The following is an 18217-nucleotide window of genomic DNA, read 5'->3' as shown; positions in this document are numbered from 1 at the left end:
TTTTCGATTATTATCCCTCTGAGTGACTCAAGGAAGTCTATTGTGACTAAGAGGAGCAAGGATTGCGGGCATAATATTTTCTTTGTTTTCTACTTGTAGGAATGATCCCAATGATCTAGAAACATATAAATTAGTTGGGTGTTTGTGATAAGAGCCTTCACAACAAGGTGAAATCACCTCACATACCTCGACTCCGCTTATTTGTATGCTATAGGGAGGTCCATATCATTTCTTTGTCTGTTTTGAGGGAATTTCTTTATGATGCAATTTGGGTCCCTGTGAAATCTATCCAAGGATATGAACAAAAAAAAGGTCATTACGGACAAGATAATTAATATTTCACATTGAAAAAGAAAGGAACTCTAACCTGCATGTTGTGTTCGTTATGATCAGTGATGAATCTTAAGTATTTTAAATCCAGTGACTAGGTTTAGGATGCATTTTTCATATCATTTTTCATATCATTTTGCATATCATTCTGCATTTTTGTGAATTTAGAGTGATTTCGGTATGGTAATAATCTCTTTATCTTCTGAATGAGAGATGAAAGCATCATCATTTCTTACGCTAAGTGGTCTATTTATCATCAGTTCTTTGATCGAGTACTTGTGTTTTGAGATGTTAGCTGCATACATAACATTTAATATAGCTTCATACATTTCATTATTCAGTCATCTACATTCATCTTATTGCATAGAAAAATGAAAAAATTGCATTACTCATATTACTCATTGCTCATTCATCTATTTGCATATGAAAAGAACCAAAAATAGACATCCATAATCATTTGCATTACATACATACATACTGAAAAGAAATGCATACATATAGAATAATGCATATAAAAGACATCTCATAAATGAATCAACACAAGTACGATGAAGTCAAATCAGATCTCGTATATATATCATGTCAAGTCTAAAGGTACAAAATGATGTCGAATGACATATACAAACTCCCATCGGAGCAAGAATCGTATAGGCTATAAAAAAATGGGCGTGTCTACAAAAATATATCCGAGCTATAAGAAGAATATCTAGCTCTGAGCCTCTCCCTCATTGCCTGGTGGAGGAGGAGGAGCCTGATGGCCGGGATCCTGTCGAGGTGCCCAAGCTCCCTCAAAACGTGCCATATATTGAGAATAAGGAATCCCCTATTGTGCTACTGGAACTATCATGCTATATGTTGCGACATAGTAGGCTGCCCTGCTGTTCTGATGCAAAACCTCCTGCTGGAGGGTGTCTCGCTCCGCTCTCATCGCTGCAAGTTGATGATCATGCTCTTCTCTCAACTCAACCAACTATCGATCTCTCTCAGCCCTCACCTCTACAAGCTACCGGTCTCACTCTGCTAGTTGATTCTAAGCCACTATCAACTGTGATTGCAGCTCTGCAAGACGTGCTCTCATCAACCGTCCTGTGTCTATCCCCTTCTCTCGCACTGGCTCTCCACCTCCAGTACCACCCTACTCCTCCCTCCACTACCGGACCTATCTCAGAGTTTCTCGCTCCTCCTTAGCTCCACCCAATCTCACTCCTACTCTCCCAAGGTATCCGCCCTCACCCTTCTGCTGTCCACCCTCATCTGGAACCCTGCTACTACTAGCACTAGGATCACCACCTGTCCACCTTGGAGCCTCGGCTCTCTATCCCTATCCCTGTCTCTATCCCTGTCTCGGACCCTATCCCTATACCTGTACGGGGGCATCCTCCTCAACATCCTCAATGTGCGGTGCCTGCTCACCTGGATCAGTAAATCTAGGAAAAGGATGTTGCTGGAACCACTCTCTGTACTGGGGCAATACCCCCGCATTCGTAACATCATCCATATAATCTCATCTGAGGCATTGTAGACCAGTCAGCTCCTGCATGGCCAAGTCATAAGATAATCAAGGAGACCATCCCTATCTCTCCTCATCTGCATAACGCGCATATGTTGTATACTCCTGCGAGATCCCCTGACGCTGGCCATACTGCCTCATCACCCGTGATACAACGAACCGATCCACAATGGTCTGTGATCTCCCAATAAGAGGATGCATGACAAAAAGGTCCTTGCGGACTAGCCACCAGTCATCCCAAGGATCCAAACCTCTATGAGGTCTCCACACTATAGCTATCAAATCGTCAAACTGTCGTCGCCAAAAATCTATCTTGCCCAGATGGGGTTGCGTAATATAACTGGCATACCTGTATATAATCGACTACCCGAGCTCTCTACTATCATCTACCACCGGCCGAAAAACAGGATGATTCTCCCAAGCCCAAACCTGTAAAATATATACACCTGCAGCCATGCTCTGACCATCTCTATACACGATCTCATGCATCTTACGATACATGTAAGCAAGAAATCAAGAACCCTAACCAAGCCTCTGAGGGGACTCCATCAATCTCATCAACATCCTACCCCAACCACATTGGAAACCCTACTGCCCTCTATCTGGCATCAGAAAATAGCTTATAAATCCTGCTAGTACACACGCCGGAGGAAACTCCTCACTGTATCTGCTCATCAATATGTCCCAACTAATGGAATGAGTCAAAATGTTAGGATCTTTGAAGACATGCCTCACTGCCTGTAATCCTGGAAGGTGTCCTGAATCGTAATCCACCTTATCCTCAATAAAAGGGATACGGAGGATCCTATATACATCCTTGGGAGTGATAGTCAACTCCCCCACTGGCAGATGAAAGGTGTTATGCTCTAAATGGAATCTCTCCAAGAAGATGAGTCGAACCACATACATCAATATGAGCCTGCTCAACCTCAGATAAATGTCAAACTAATGCCATAGTAGGAGGATAAACACATCTAAAGAGCACAGGAGGTAATCGAACCTGCAAAAATCCAACAACGAAGCATCAGAAAACATTCCAAATTAGCCTACAAGAGAAGTAAAACATCAAGCAAATCCAACTAAGTCAAATGCAAAATCAAATTTTCACGTTTAGTCCTTCAAAAATGTTCACTGTCTCCTGAATGACAAAACATAGAGGGACAGAATCTCGTAAGAGTCAGGAATAGCTCTCGCATGACAAAACAATCCCAAACGATAAACTATTGGGTGTTGCATGACAAAATGGTCTTTTAACATACCTGTCGTACGATACAAGGGTACATCCCGAACGACAATTTAAATGACTTCAAATGACAAGAGAAAATTTACTAGTTACTCGTACAAGATAGAATCCTATCTCACACGATAAAACATGAAACCTGACCCCACACATGCAAAAAACTTGAAAAATGAACAAAAAAATTCAAAATTGAAAACATAAAGAGGCTTAAGATCGATCACTTACCACTGGCTCATAGTTTCGGGGTCGATTATGACGTCTCTGGTGCTCGAATCGATATTGACAAGTAGGGACCACCATTTTCTTTGCAGAAGGCTTTTTGAATTTTCAAACTTGGAGGGTTAAAATGATTTGAAAATGACACTTTCGTCCCATATATAGCCAAAAACCTAAGTTTTCAACTTGCTCCAATGGACATAAAAATTGTACCCTTAGCTAATTTGACCGCTCTGATTCCATTTTCGGGATTGAAATCAAAATTCGAGATTATTTTGCTAGTCAATTTCACAATTTTGACCACTTAGCACTCTTTTCATCAAATGCTCATTCTTTCTTCAAATTGCATTTAATTTCAATGTTGAATATCAATTTCAATTCTACACATCAACTTCACGATCAACTCTGCACTTAACTCATCAATCAATGCCAAATTTTTCAAAAATTCCTTACGATCAATTTGTGCTCAAATAACTTATTTTTGCCACACAATTGCCTATCATGTACCCTCGCTATTTTTTCGATTTCGCTCCCGAGGGGGCATACTCATGACCTTATGACCTCACATCTTCAATGTCGAGAAATAAATTTTTCAAATCTTCGTCAAAAATTGAGCAAAATCTTTTTTAACTAAAGAAAATCAATTCTCATTGCTAAAGGGCATCTCAGCTTCATCGCTTCACATCAAGTTGAGATATCTCAACTATCTGAATCGAATCAATCATTAGGGGCATCTCATCTTCATCACTTCAAATCAAGCTAATATTTGTCTTTCATTTGAATCAATCTCTTAATGTTAATCAGTTTCATCTCTTTTCATCAAACTAATTATTCGTTTAAACTCAATCAAAAGTTTAAAGAGTATCTTTGATCACACTGAATCAAAGCAGGTGTTCAGTATTCATTTCTTGATCAAGCTGAACAATTTATCTTCATTGTATCTTGATCATCCAAGTTCAAGATCGATTTTTATCATCACTCACTGCATCTAAGTTCAATCAAGTTCTAGATTAGTAAGATCTGCTTCTTGATCAATCAAGTTCAAGTTTGGTATCTTTTGTTTCTATCGTTCCTCAGTTCAATCAAGTTCAGGAATGGTATCGCTTTAATCAGACTTCATTCAGCTTTGTCACTTCGAATCAAGCTAAACACCTTGCTCTTCATCTAGTTCATGATCATTCAAGTTCAAAACTGACATCTCCTAGACATCACACATTCTTTGAACCAACGTGTTGCTCACACATTAATTCAAAGAGGGGCAAATGTAATACCCTAAAAATGGTCATCTAAACCATGGGCCCCTAATCTCAACAACATCACCAAGGTCCTAACCAAAGGCAATTAAATCAATCTTGAGCACATTATTAATTCTTTAATCATCAAATATCACATGGCAAATCAATTACTCAATATTAATTAAATATTCATTTAATTAATTGAATCATTTCCAAGAATATCATTTTGATCAATTATCCCATTTTAATTTGTTAAATATCCTTGCATATTTAATTTAATAAATTGCCATTTAATCATACAAAAGGAATTAATTTATTACAAAAGAGGAATTAATTACAAAACAAGAGTTGAATTGAAATTAAAATAAAAGAATTGAATTGAAAGAGAAATCAAACTTGAGATATTATTTCTTTTTCTAAATTTGGAACTTGAAATCAGAAAAGCAATTAAATTGAATTATTTTCTAAAATTGGAACTCAAAGCTTTTCAGAAAAAGAAGTTCAGTTGCATTAAAAAGACTCTTTTCTTGAATAAATAAAAGAATTATCTATTTTTATCACAAATGCATGGAATTAATTTATTATTATTTCCAATGCAACTTGGACTTATAATTTGAATGCATTTCAATTAAACAATAATTGGAATCTATCTCAAGGTTAACTAAACCTGATTTCTCAATTATCCCAGAGATTTTTGAGAACGCACTTGGAGATTATTATCACGCTAATTTCGCTCTAGAGTCATTGAAGATTATTGTGCTTTTTTAGATTATTTGCATCTATTTTACTCATCCATCATTGCTTACATCCATTATTGCTTGAATTGATTATTTGCTTGAATTATTCATCCATCTTGCATCCATATAGTTAATATCATATAGATTAAATCCTTCATCTTGGTGTAGTCTAGTCACTGGTATTGCTTATAACAATCTGAGAGTAATCTTATACTCGCATCTTTTGGAAGGCAATTAGTCGCTTTGTTATGGTTTATTACTTATTGATTATTAATTACTAACCATGCATATAATGACTTAATTGAAGTGTTGTGCTTGCAGCTACAAACCACTTTTTCACACACACATATCCACAAATGCTATAGCCATCAAGTACCCTCATATACACAATTACAAAAGGAATTATTTTATTACAAAAGAGGAATTAATTACAAAACAAGAGTTGAATAGAAATTAAAACAAAAAGAATTCAATTGAGAGAGAAATCAAACTTGAGATATTATTTCTTTTTCTAAATTTAGAACTTGAAATCAGAAAAGCAATTAAATTGAATTATTGAATTATTCTCTAAAATTGGAACTCAAAGCTTTTCAGAAAAAGAAGTTCAGTTGCATTAAAAAAGACTCTTTTCTTGAATAAATAAAAGATTTATCTATTTTTATCACAAATGCATGGAATTAATTTATTAATATTTCCAATGCAACTTGGACTTCTAATTTGAATGCATTTCAATTAAACTATAATTGGAATCTATCTCAAGGTTAACTAAACTTGATTTATCAATTATTTTCAATTAATCCTAAATTGAGCTTTTCTCTTGGTAATTCTCTATAAATTCAGTCTTCAGCTCTCATTCCAATTTACCCCAGAGATTTTTGAGAACACGCTTGGAGATTATTATCACGCTAATTTCGCTCTGGAGTCATTGAAAATTATTGTGCTTTTTTAGATTATTTGCATCCATTTTACTCATCCATCATTGCTTACATCCATTACTGTGATTTTTTAGATTATTTGCATCTATTTTACTCATCCATCATTGCTTACATCCATTATTGCTTGAATTGATTATTTGCTTGAATTATTCATCCATCTTGCATCCATATAGTTAATATCATATAGATTAAATCCTTCATCTTGGTGTAGTCTAGTCACTAGTATTGCTTAAAACAATCTGAGAGCAATCTTATACTCGCATCTTTTAGAAGGCAATTAGTCGCTTTGTAATGGTTTATTACTTATTGATTATTTATTACTAACCATGCATATAATGACTTAATTGAAGTGTTGTGCTTGCAGCTACAGACCACTTTTTCACACACACAACTAACACGGCGTCTTAGTCATTTTGGTTGATTCGTGGACTGCCTGGCCACAATTTCCTTTTGCCCCATGAAATGGCGAAATCGACTAACACGTGACATCTTAGTCAATTTCTCTGATTCGCGGACTACCTGGCTGCCATTTCCTTTTGCCCCGTGAAATGGCAAAATTGACTAAGACGTGTTAGTCGATTTCGCCATTTTGCAGGGCAAAAGGAAATGGTGGCTAGGTTGTCCGCGAATCAGCGAAATCGACTAAGACATCATGTTAGTCTAATTTACTGCCTCATAGACAAAATAAAATGTTGGCCAGGTAGTCTGTGAATCAGTGAATCAACTAAGACAGTGTCTTACTCGATTTTGCTAATTTGCAGACTACCTGGCTACCATTTCCTTTTGCCCCGTGAAACGGCAAAATTGACTAACATGTCATGTTAGTCTAATTCACTGATTCGTGGAGCAAAAGAAAATGGTGGCCAAACAGTCTGTGAGTCAGCGAAGGAACATAACATGCTATCTTAGATGCTTTCGTCTTTTGGCGAGGCCAAAGAAATTTAAAATGGAGTATGACAGGTTTTCGAGGACATAAATGATTGACAACGCAACTTGAAAAATTTCACAATTGATGGACAACACAACTTAAAAATTTCACAATTTATGGACAACACAACTTAAAAATTTCATAACCGATAACCCTATTTTCAGCTCCAAATTCTCATTTGAGGATGGAAATTTCCAACGATCGACGGCAAAATTCAAGGACAAAATTGGGTGGAAACTTGCAAGTAAGTATACAGTCTCTCCCTCAATCTGATATCTATAGACGCGTGTTTGCAAGTGATAAATACGAAGAAAAAATGCCTAAATGAAAAGGGAAAATTGAGGACGAAGAAATTCCAAAATGGGAGGTCAGCCCAGAAAAAAAACCTAAGATGGTAAACCCAGCCAAGAGGCTTTGGCAAAAATCACTGTTAGATGCATTGCCTGGTTCCGTAGATAAATCAGTCAAGTGTGTTTTTAAAGATACTTTAGAGGGTTGCAGAGATGCTTTAATCCCGGATCCCAAAAAACACTTGTTCGTTTTTCTATAAAAAACATAAATGAGAAAATTCCAATATCAAACGCTTGAACATACGATGTAGCCAAATTAATCATGCCAAATGTGTTTATAAACTATGAGTTGATTTAGGTATTGGCTAACAATTACAACCCTGTCACTAATGTTGTGAGGATGTTGAGTGGGAAACCTTTGGTGGTAATTACTAGGTCTGTGATTATTGATTGTTTCACATTGAACAAAGAAGCCCTCACTAAGGTAGACCTAGAATAATTTAAAATGGAGTATGACAGGTTTTCGAGGACATATAGGAAAGATGAACTCCCATATCATAGGAGAAGGAGTTTGAAGAACCAATGGTTGATGGTTACAGGGAGTGATCCATTCCCTAACGATGATTTCCTTGGGTATTTCCAAAAAACCTACTTTGCCTTGTTTCAGATTCTGGGGGAGGACGCCAGTCCTAGGATGTTAATGAGTTTAATGTACATAGGTATGAGAATTCAAAACTTGGATGTCAATGTGGAGTTTGATTTTTCTTCAGAAATTGAGAGGAGAATACGAGGGCAGTTGGTGGTGTGGAAGGAGAAGAAGAGCATTGTTTTCCACCACTATTCCTTATTATGTCATCTTATCTTGTTTTAAAAAGGGCAGGCATTTACGGAAAGATTGAAATTAGGAATAGTGGATGAAATTGGATACAGGCTCCCAGTTCAGCTTTGGTGTTACCTGTGGGATAAGAGATGCAGGGATTTAGATTACAAGGTCTTTGGTGACTCCTTTGTTTGCAGTATTATTGTTGTTTTCCACGGAGTGGTTGACAGATTGTCTCCTGGAATAATGAAAATATTGAGACCTTTGGCCTATGACCCTGAGAAGGGTCACACTCACAATTTTGTAGATTGGTTTTACATGGGCGAATATACTATTATTAGGGTCTATGGTTGTCCCTAGACTCCTCATTTTCTGCCCATGTTTATACCGGAGAGGCTTGCATTTTTTAAATTTATATGGTAGATGTTATGGTTGGAAAGAGAGCTGATTGTTCCAAGGAGGAAAGGGTCATTTATGCCTCATCATGTGACATTTGGTGGATTCTCAATCGGATCCAACATGCTCAAAAAGTTACAAAGTTACTTAAACATCAATTTCAAGCTGAGACATGGTAAGGAAAGAATGTGTGATCCTGAAAACCACATCGGTTGTGTTATTAAGTTAGTTTCACATGAGTTACTGATAGAAGAAGACCTGATAAAAAATATCACATCAAATGGACAAATTATGGATAGAAGGAAGAAGTGGGAAATCATAGCAAGAGTTGAAGAGGAAAAGAAACAAAAGTATCCATCTTTCCCTAGGTTTTATGCTGGTATGAGTGATGGGTTGGAGAGAATAGAATTGTGTTTCCAAAATTTTGAAAATATTTTTTGCAAATCATCAAGTGTGGAAGGCCCACCAGAAAAGGCCAAGGTTCCACCAAAGAAACCTGTAGGGGTTGTGATTCAAGAGGTAACGGATAACAAATCCACAGGACAAGTGCATGAAGAGCAGGACAATACACTTGAAGTTATTGCTGCATTAAGGGCACCACAAACAGAGGAGCCATCTGATCAATAAAATATGGTTCCACCCAGGTACCAAGAAGAGGTACATAGCTATGAAGCCAAAGTAGGAAAAGAGGCAAATCCTATCAATACTAGCAATGAAAGAGTGGCCATGTCAATGAGGTTCCTTGATGATGACAATTTCATCCATAGTCAAGAATTTAAACATTTCAGGTTAAAGACAAAAATGAAGGAATTTGAAGAGAGGAAAGAAGTGAACCTGAGGGGAGTAGAGGAAATGAAACATGAAGAGGTGATTGCTCAAACTTTGAAAGAAATGAGATTGGATGAAATAGACTTGACCCTTGCAGAAGCAAGAGAAATGGTTTTAAACAGTAGCATGCTCATAATTCTGGGTGTTGGGTCTCAAATCAACAGATTGGATAGGTTCTAAGGAAATGCCAACCCCTATGCTCAAACCCTCCAATTGACTCAGCCAGCTTATAGAGTGAACCTATTTGGTTACTAACTCTCTCACTTTAGGCTCTGCAAGACCTAGGCGGCTCTACCTACTCACTAGTTGTTCCTTCAACTAATCCTTTTTATAGCAGATTTAGTGTCTTGATCTGACTTCCTCCTATCTCAGAACGGCATAAGCTCCTAGGATGAAGATATAGTAGATGAGTTCAAGATTTTTGTTGTAGAAGCTATTTGATCTTTGTACTTGAAATATATATATATACACACTATTGCTAGTTTATTCTAAAATTCCTACTCAGCTACTCCTATTACTTTTAATGTGAAAATATGAATTGGTGAGTTGTATTTTATAGATGACCAGTGCCTTTCTTTGTTGTTTGGGCTACAGAGTCTTTATATCTCTTTGGGACTTATTGTGTAAACTTATGAGACAGTTTTTAAACTCACCCCCTCTCGATGAGTCTGTCAGTTACTATTTCTTACGAGCTCTACTTCAATGTCTATATTGTAAACCGCCTAAATGAATTTAACTCTAACCTTAAGAGACCATCCAAGGAAGAAATACAAGGAACAATTACAATTCGCAAGTAAATCTTTTTGATCCAAATCTACAATATGAAACACATAAATTTACTAGAAGAACACAAATAACCTTATCTCCTTTAGATAATATCATAAGCAACTGCTTCCAGAAAAATACAGTAATCCGTAACACATATGCAAAAGAAAAACAACTGATTATATTATATATATATGCCAAAATAGTATAGTGGTAAGCCTGAGGCTATAATCTACTTCTTGTTTTAATTCTCCCTCTCTGTGCTATAAAAGTTCCCTTATTTATATGAGGGTATACATTGTCACCAAGCATCATGGCTTTTCAGCATATAACTATTAATTAGCACCCTTGTTAACAAACTGGAAGATAAACAAGTTTATCACTCGTATGTGCTCGATATACTTATCATTTTTATGCATCACAATATCACTGTTTAATATCCTCATGTCATTCTCTATCTTTTTGGCTTTTCTTCTGCAGCAATAGGTTCCTTTCCCTTTCTGGTCTTACTAGCCTTAGATGATAATTCCATTCGAATTTAAGAAAGAGGTCTATGTGTAAACAACTTACTTGAAATCACTAAGTTTTATCTGTGAATTTGCCCAATTTCTGCTTCCAGTTCATCACCTGTGAATTCCTCAATGTTGTGTCTTTTGATGTTGATCTATTACTTATGGTGCATTTAATCAGTTAGTAGTGGCGATTTGGACAACGGTCACCTGGGCACACATTTGAATTTAATGGCGATGTGACCTTGCCTAAGATTCATTTCTGATTTTTGCGAAAATCAATAACCATTTCGATGAGAATTTATCTTTCGATCATTAATTTCTTTAGTCCATCGATCTCTTTATTTCTATCAACAACAATTTTATTTCGAATATCACTTCGATCAAGTATTTCCTTCATTCATCAAAATATTGTATTCAATAACTATGGCTATCTCCTCACCAATACCTATCTAATATCCATTGGATTTTTATGTCGAAGAAACCTTGGGCTTCGATGACCTCCTTTATTTTTTCACCGAAATACCTCTTCCATCAATATCACTATGCCTCGTCGATAAATGGATCTATTGTCTCACTGAAGCCTTTCTTTATCCTCTCTTGTCATCTTCCACCAATAAAGTTGTATCAACAAAACAACGCATATCAGAGACATGCCTTTTAGCCTCCTCGAAACCTATTTCCTCATCGATGTCTTTTATCGATGTAACTTCTTTTTGTCTGATTGACCTTATTCTTTTGATGAGAACATTTCTTTCAGTGAATCCCTTTGCACCGATGGTATTCTCTCCTCGAAGACCTTTTCCCGTCGATGAAAACCATCTCTACTTTCCTCGACATCTTTTATCGATGGAATTACTCTCTTCGATGAGTCCTTTTTGAAGTTCATCGGCATTTCCTTTCTTCTATGGCCCTTCTATATCAATGAGACATTAGTTGGGTCTCATCGATACTATTTGAATCCAGATATCTTTATAGGACGCTATTATACCCGCTTGATGACTTGTGGGCTATCATGGTATTAATAAAAATGATGATTTATTATAACAATAGGGGGCTTTTATGATTTAATTCCATAGGTAAACATTCAAATTTGATGCTCAACAGTGGCTCTGACTGGGGATGGGGGTATGCTACTGATATTTCCAAGAATCTAGACTCTCTGGTTTATATAAGGGAAAGAAGATTTAAAGGAAATGTGGTTTTTACAATGGCAATGAAACCTAAACTAATGTACATGAAGAAGGCCCCTTTTAAGAAAAGAAGTTTTTTAAGAACTGTCCATGCACTGGCAATTCTTGAGTTTCTCATGCAGTATTTTGGAGAAAATAAGAGTCTTCCCCTACTTTATCCATAATCACATATGGTCCAAGCCATAAAGCCTCAAACTTGCCATGTTTACCCTTATCTTGACTCCTGGCATTCCACATCAGAACCAAATAACCAATTTTAAATTTTCTATCTGTTGTTCTTTTGTCATATAACCTTTTCATCTTGTTCTAGATTTTAATGTTTTGTTCCTGCGCTTCTACCCTGACTTCATCGAGCTCTATCAACTGCATCAGCCTTTCTTGTAAAGGGTCATCAGTCTCTATCCGTTCTTGTGTTATGAATTTATGTATCGGTAAGAGGTTATCCAAAGGGAGTCTAGCCCTTTTACCATAGACCAATTCATATGGAGATTTCCCTGTAGACTTTTTTACTGTCACTCTATCTGCCCATAATGCTAAATTCAACTTTGAGTGCCATGCCTTTTTATTTTGTCCTAGCACCCTTTTGATGATCTTTAGGATGTTTTCATTTCTTGACTCAGCCTACCCATTACCTTGAGGGTGGTAAGGGGATGAATGAGATATTGTGATACCATACTCTTCACAAAAGGTATTAAATTCTTCATACCTGAAAGCCATGCCGTTATCAGAGATGATTCTTGTAGGAACACCAAATCTAGTAATGATATTTTGCAGTATGAATTTCACCACCACTTTACTGGTAGCATGTTTAGTAGGTATTTCTTCCACCCATTTGGTAAAGTAGTCCATGGCAACCAAAATCCACTTGTGTCCTCCACTCGACTTTTCTGATATCTCTCCTATAAAGTCTATTCGCCATTGTTGAAATGGTTCTTCAACCTGCATCGATCTTAGTGGGAGTGATCCTTGATACTTCATTTTACCCGAGAATTTCTGACAAGCCTCACATTTTCTAACATAAGCATAGGAATTATCGAAGACACATGGCCAAAAATATCCAGCTCTCAATATCTTGTGTGCAATAGTTTTGGTTGAGAAGTGACCACCACAAACCCCTTCATGCATCTCCTGTAAGATCTTCTCTTCTTGGTGTTCATCTAGGCACAACAACAATATCCCATCTCTATCTTTCCAATACAAGTCTCCATTGATGATCACATATTTCGCGGATTTTAGTTTTAATGTTCTCTTTTGATTATCAGTCATATCATCTAGACATCTCATGTGCTTGAGATAATACATGATATCTACATACCAAGTTGTATTTTCAATACTGAAACTAGCTTCATCTAGTTCAACCTCATTTACCTGAAATTCTTCAACCCCTACTCCTGCCATAAGTTTAGCCAATACCTGACCTTTGATAACTTGTGAAATCTTGAGCTCAATATTGAATTCTTGAATCTAGTTGATCCATTTGCATCTTTTTCCTATGACCTTAGTTTGTCTAAATATGTCCTTCACTGCTACATTAGGAACACATGCTATTACTTTTGTACCTACCAAATATGGTCTGAATTGTTTTACTAATTTTACTAGGGCATAAGCTTGTTTTTCATTTAGGTCATATTTAATTTTGGATGAATTCAATGACTTACTGAAATATGCAATAGGTTGTTCATAATTATCCCGGTTCTTTTGTAACAACACTGCTACTACTGTATGACAAGATGCAAATAAAAAAATCAAAAAAGGTTTATTAAAATCTGGGGATATCAATACTGGTGCCTCGGATATTGCCCTCTTTATATCAATAAATGCATCCAATGCCTCTACAGCCCAATCAATTTTAGCTTCCTTTTTCAGCATCCTCACTATAGGTTTTATGATATCTGCAAAATTAAGGATGAACCTTCTGACAAAATTGATTTGTCCCAAAAATGATTGAATAGCTTTGACAGTCTTTGGGATAGGTATTTCATTTATTGTAGCTACTCTTTCAGGATCAATCTTCACCCCTTCCTTGGACACTATATGTCCCAAGAGCTTCCCTTCTTCAACTACAAAATGACATTTCTTCAGATTGAGGGAAATTCCATATTCCAGAGCTTTCTTGAATACCTTCTCAAGGTGATCGCAATGGTCTTCAGCCCTTTTTGAATACGTTGTTAAGTCATCTAGATATACCACCATTATTACATCAATCAGCTCTGTGAACGCTACATCCATTTCCCTTTGAAATGTTGCCCTTGCATTCATTAATCCAAATGGCATTCTTGCATATACATATGTGCCTCATGGTGTTGCGAAAGTTGTCTTATACTGTTCAGCTTCTTTGACTTTTACTTGATTATACCCCGAGAACCCATCCATCATGGATAGTAGATCACATCTAGTTACTTTCTACAGCATGTTATCCATGTTTGGCAAAGGGTAATTATCTTTTAATGATGATATGTTTAGATTCCTGAAATCTACACATAGTCTTATGTCCCCATTTTTCTTTCTGACGGGTACCAAATTTGAAACCCAAGTAGAATATCTGCAAGGTTTAATTATCCTTGCATCTTTCATTTTTATTATTTCCTCTTTCATCTTAGGGAGTAAAGTTGGATTTATAGGCCTCTGCTTTTGTCTGAATGGTTTAGCATCAGGCTTAAGAGGTATCTCATATTGGAAAAGATCTTCCTTGTATGCTTTGAGGTCATCATAAGACCATGCAAATACATGCTTATATTTTCTGAGTAACATTACTAACTATTGTTTCATTTTAGGAGTCAATTTATTACCAATAAAAACATGCCTTGGTGATTCTTTGCTTCCCAAATTAATCTGCTCAACATCAGTTTCTTTGACTGAGGCTCCTTTGATCTCAATTTTGTCTTGTATGTTGAAATCTCTTTCCAGTGTGACAAGTCCTCTGGGTATTTTATTAGATTTTAGTTGTATGCCTTCCTATCCCAACAGAGTCTCTTTCCCATCTGTGATCTCTACAAAATCATTGAAGTTGATAGCTTGTGCTTGGTAGTGATCCACACAGTGCAAAAAATTAAACAAATCATTGTCATCATGAAAATCTTGCCAGTTGTATAAGTTATCTGGAACAGAGGGCCTGACTTTTATTTCCATCTCTAAGACTCCATTCAATTTCATATCATTTTATTTTAAAGCAACATTGGCCAAGAAGTCAGCCATGATATTCTTTGATCTATCAATCCAACTTATCTGGAAAGCATCAAACAGTTCCATGGTATCCCATACAACATCCCTGTATTGTTTCAACCTGAGATGTTTGGAGGCATACTTTTGTTTGATTGTGATATTACTAGTTCTAAATCCCCAAAGACACTAAGAAATTTAATTCCATGCTTGGTAGCCACATTAAGTCCGCTAAGTAAAGCTTCGTATTCTACAATATTATTTGTACACTCAAACATCAGTTTGAAAGAATACTTGAATGTTGCTCCATCTAGTGAAATAAATACGATTCCAGCCCCACTTCCTTCCTTGCTGCATGATCCATCAAAGTGCATCTTCCATACTTGATCCTTATTCTCCTCGACTGCAAATTCAATTGGAGTCAAGCCTCCCATTCTTGTTTTTGTCAACTCCACTTTGAAGTTATCTATATCTAACTGGATGAAACATACCGACTCAATAGGTTTTGCCTCCTCGATAATGTATTCAGAACAAGGTTCTCTCAAAATCCTTACTTCCTGTCCATTTACCGGTATAGTAGCATATGATAGATCTAACTGGACATGGCCTCCCATCAGATTTGACCAATGTCTGGATAACAACATGCTATAATTTGGAGGGACATCAACCACAATGATGTCCATTTTACAAGATGCTTTTGGACATGCTGCTAATTTGAATTCAACATCCTTCATGACACCAACCACTAGGACGGAGCAGTTATCCATTGCGTAACATTTTCTGAAATTTGTGTCCACTACCATTCCAAGTTCCTTCATGACTCCTACGGGCATAACATTTATAGCAGCTCCTGAGTCAATCCTGCAATTTTTTATCATCTTGTTATTGATCATCAGAGTTAAATACAATTGGTCAACTTGAGAAGGATTTTTCATTATTGTTGACCCTAAGTATATGGTTGGAACAAGGTCATTACTGTTTTGGCCATTTTGTCTATGTTCCTTGGTCTTTTCCTTAGATACGTCATTGATCACCTTCAAATTTTTCTCTTGGTACTCTAGGAACTTCATCATCTCAAGTAATGGAACAGAGACCTTCATTTGTGTCAAGGTGTTGGCAATATCGAATGACATTGTAACAAGCAATATTGGAGCGTTCATTATCCCATCATTTTCACCCTTTTGCATCCTAGAAACCTACAACTCGTTTTCCTTAGTTAACTTTGTATTCTCTTCCTAAGTCTTATTTGGCTTAGTTATCAATTTAGATCTTTTATTACTTTCCTTTATTAACATGCCAGATGGTTTGCTTTGTTCAGGGTTTATGGTTCTATTCCTTAGCATATAAGTCCTTTTGGCTTGTTCAACAGCAGCTGTAGTAATTCTCTCTCGTTCTTCTTTAGTAGGGATCCTCAGCTTGACTTCATCTTCCTCATCCAAGAATATTTGTTGCATACAGCACTGCTAATTAATCCTCCTAGAATTTATATCATTTCCTTCGCTCCCCTCAGATGAGTCATATTCCTCATAGGACAATAAGTTTATTGCATGATCATCTACATATTATTCACATTCTTCCTCTCTTCCCTGCAACTTCATCACCATCGCACACTGGTAAGGAGAATGAGGCATATCACATGCTAAGCACCACATATCTTCATCAATCACTTGGTTCACCACTTTTCTCAAAGGATCTGGTATTTGGTTACCTCCTTTTGGGTTCTTGTCCACTAGTTTTCCATCTTTCCATGCGGTATTATAAGGCATATCATGCAATTTGGGCCTATCATGGTGATAAAACTATTGTTTCTCTATTTTATTCACTATGACAAACAAATCCTTGAGAACATTCAACACCTTGTCCAACTTGTCATCATCCTTTGTTTGTTTAGGGGCCTTTGGATTGAACAACCTTCCATCCTCCCTTCTTCATATAGTTCCAACTACTTTTCTATTATTCTCTATAGTTATGGCCACTTTCATGACTCCTTGAAGGGTTGTAGGATTCTTTTTCCTAAGCCCATAGTTTGTTTTCCTGTAAAAAGCATTCATGTAGTACAAAATGCTAACTTCAGGAACCGGTTTTATTCTATTAGGGATTTTATTCATAACTCTATTAAATCTCTTATTGAAATTGGCCACTACTTCATTTGTATCCTTCTTGATGATTATGATCTCATGTAAGGAAAACTCTGGGCTATTGTGGTCTCTGTATTATTCAAGAAAAAGTCTTTTGAATTTTGTAAGGTTGTTTACTGAAAAATATGGCAGTGCTCTGAACCAATCTCGGGCATCCTCTGTCAATGACTGCATGAACAACTTCATCTTGACATCCTCATATGGGAAACAAAAATCCTCCATAACTATGTCAAAAGCTTTTCAATGTGCTTCCCCTGAGATGGCATTACTCCCAATGAACTTTGGTATTGCAGTCCTAATTTCATTAGGGATAGGATGAGGATACACCATCATCCCTGAAAAGTTGAACTGCTTGATGCATTCTGTATTCATCAGCCCATATCCACCTTGGAAAAAGTTTCCATAGTTTGGTCTCACATTGTTATTACCAGGAGGAAATTGGTTTTGTGGTTGAAAGTGGTTTTGATATGTAAAGGCATTGAACTGGTTATGCTGATACTCATGAGGTAAATTGCAGTATGGGAAGTTGTTCGGGTGGTTGTGTTGGTGCTCAAGAGGTATATTATTATATGGGAAGTCATTCAGCCTAACATCATATAAAGGGTTTTTAGATACTTTGTAGGTGTTGATTTTTGCACCAGTCTTATCTATGTTGCTTCTTCCTCTATTTGGTCCTTGGGCCGCACATTCACTTCTCGCTCTATATCTCTCCAAGACATGATTAATATCATCTTTATTGATATTTATACCCAATTTAGCACATAATTCTACACACTCTTGTACTCTTCCATCATCTCTCATCTCAATGGCCGCTTCAATCATTTGTTTCATCAATTCTGCCATATGGTCTGATGCATCCACCTTGCTCAAGCCTGAGGAGCTCGAAGCCTCTTCCCTTGAATTTGGATGGTGATTCTTAAAGCCAGGAGGGTATTTCCCTTTCCGCACTCTATCCACAGCTACCAAATCATCATCCCTGGGGTATGTG

This window comes from Cryptomeria japonica, chromosome 9 (assembly GCF_030272615.1).
Source record: "Cryptomeria japonica chromosome 9, Sugi_1.0, whole genome shotgun sequence".
Lineage (NCBI taxonomy): Eukaryota > Viridiplantae > Streptophyta > Pinopsida > Cupressales > Cupressaceae > Cryptomeria > Cryptomeria japonica.
This window is presented reverse-complemented; position numbering follows the sequence as displayed.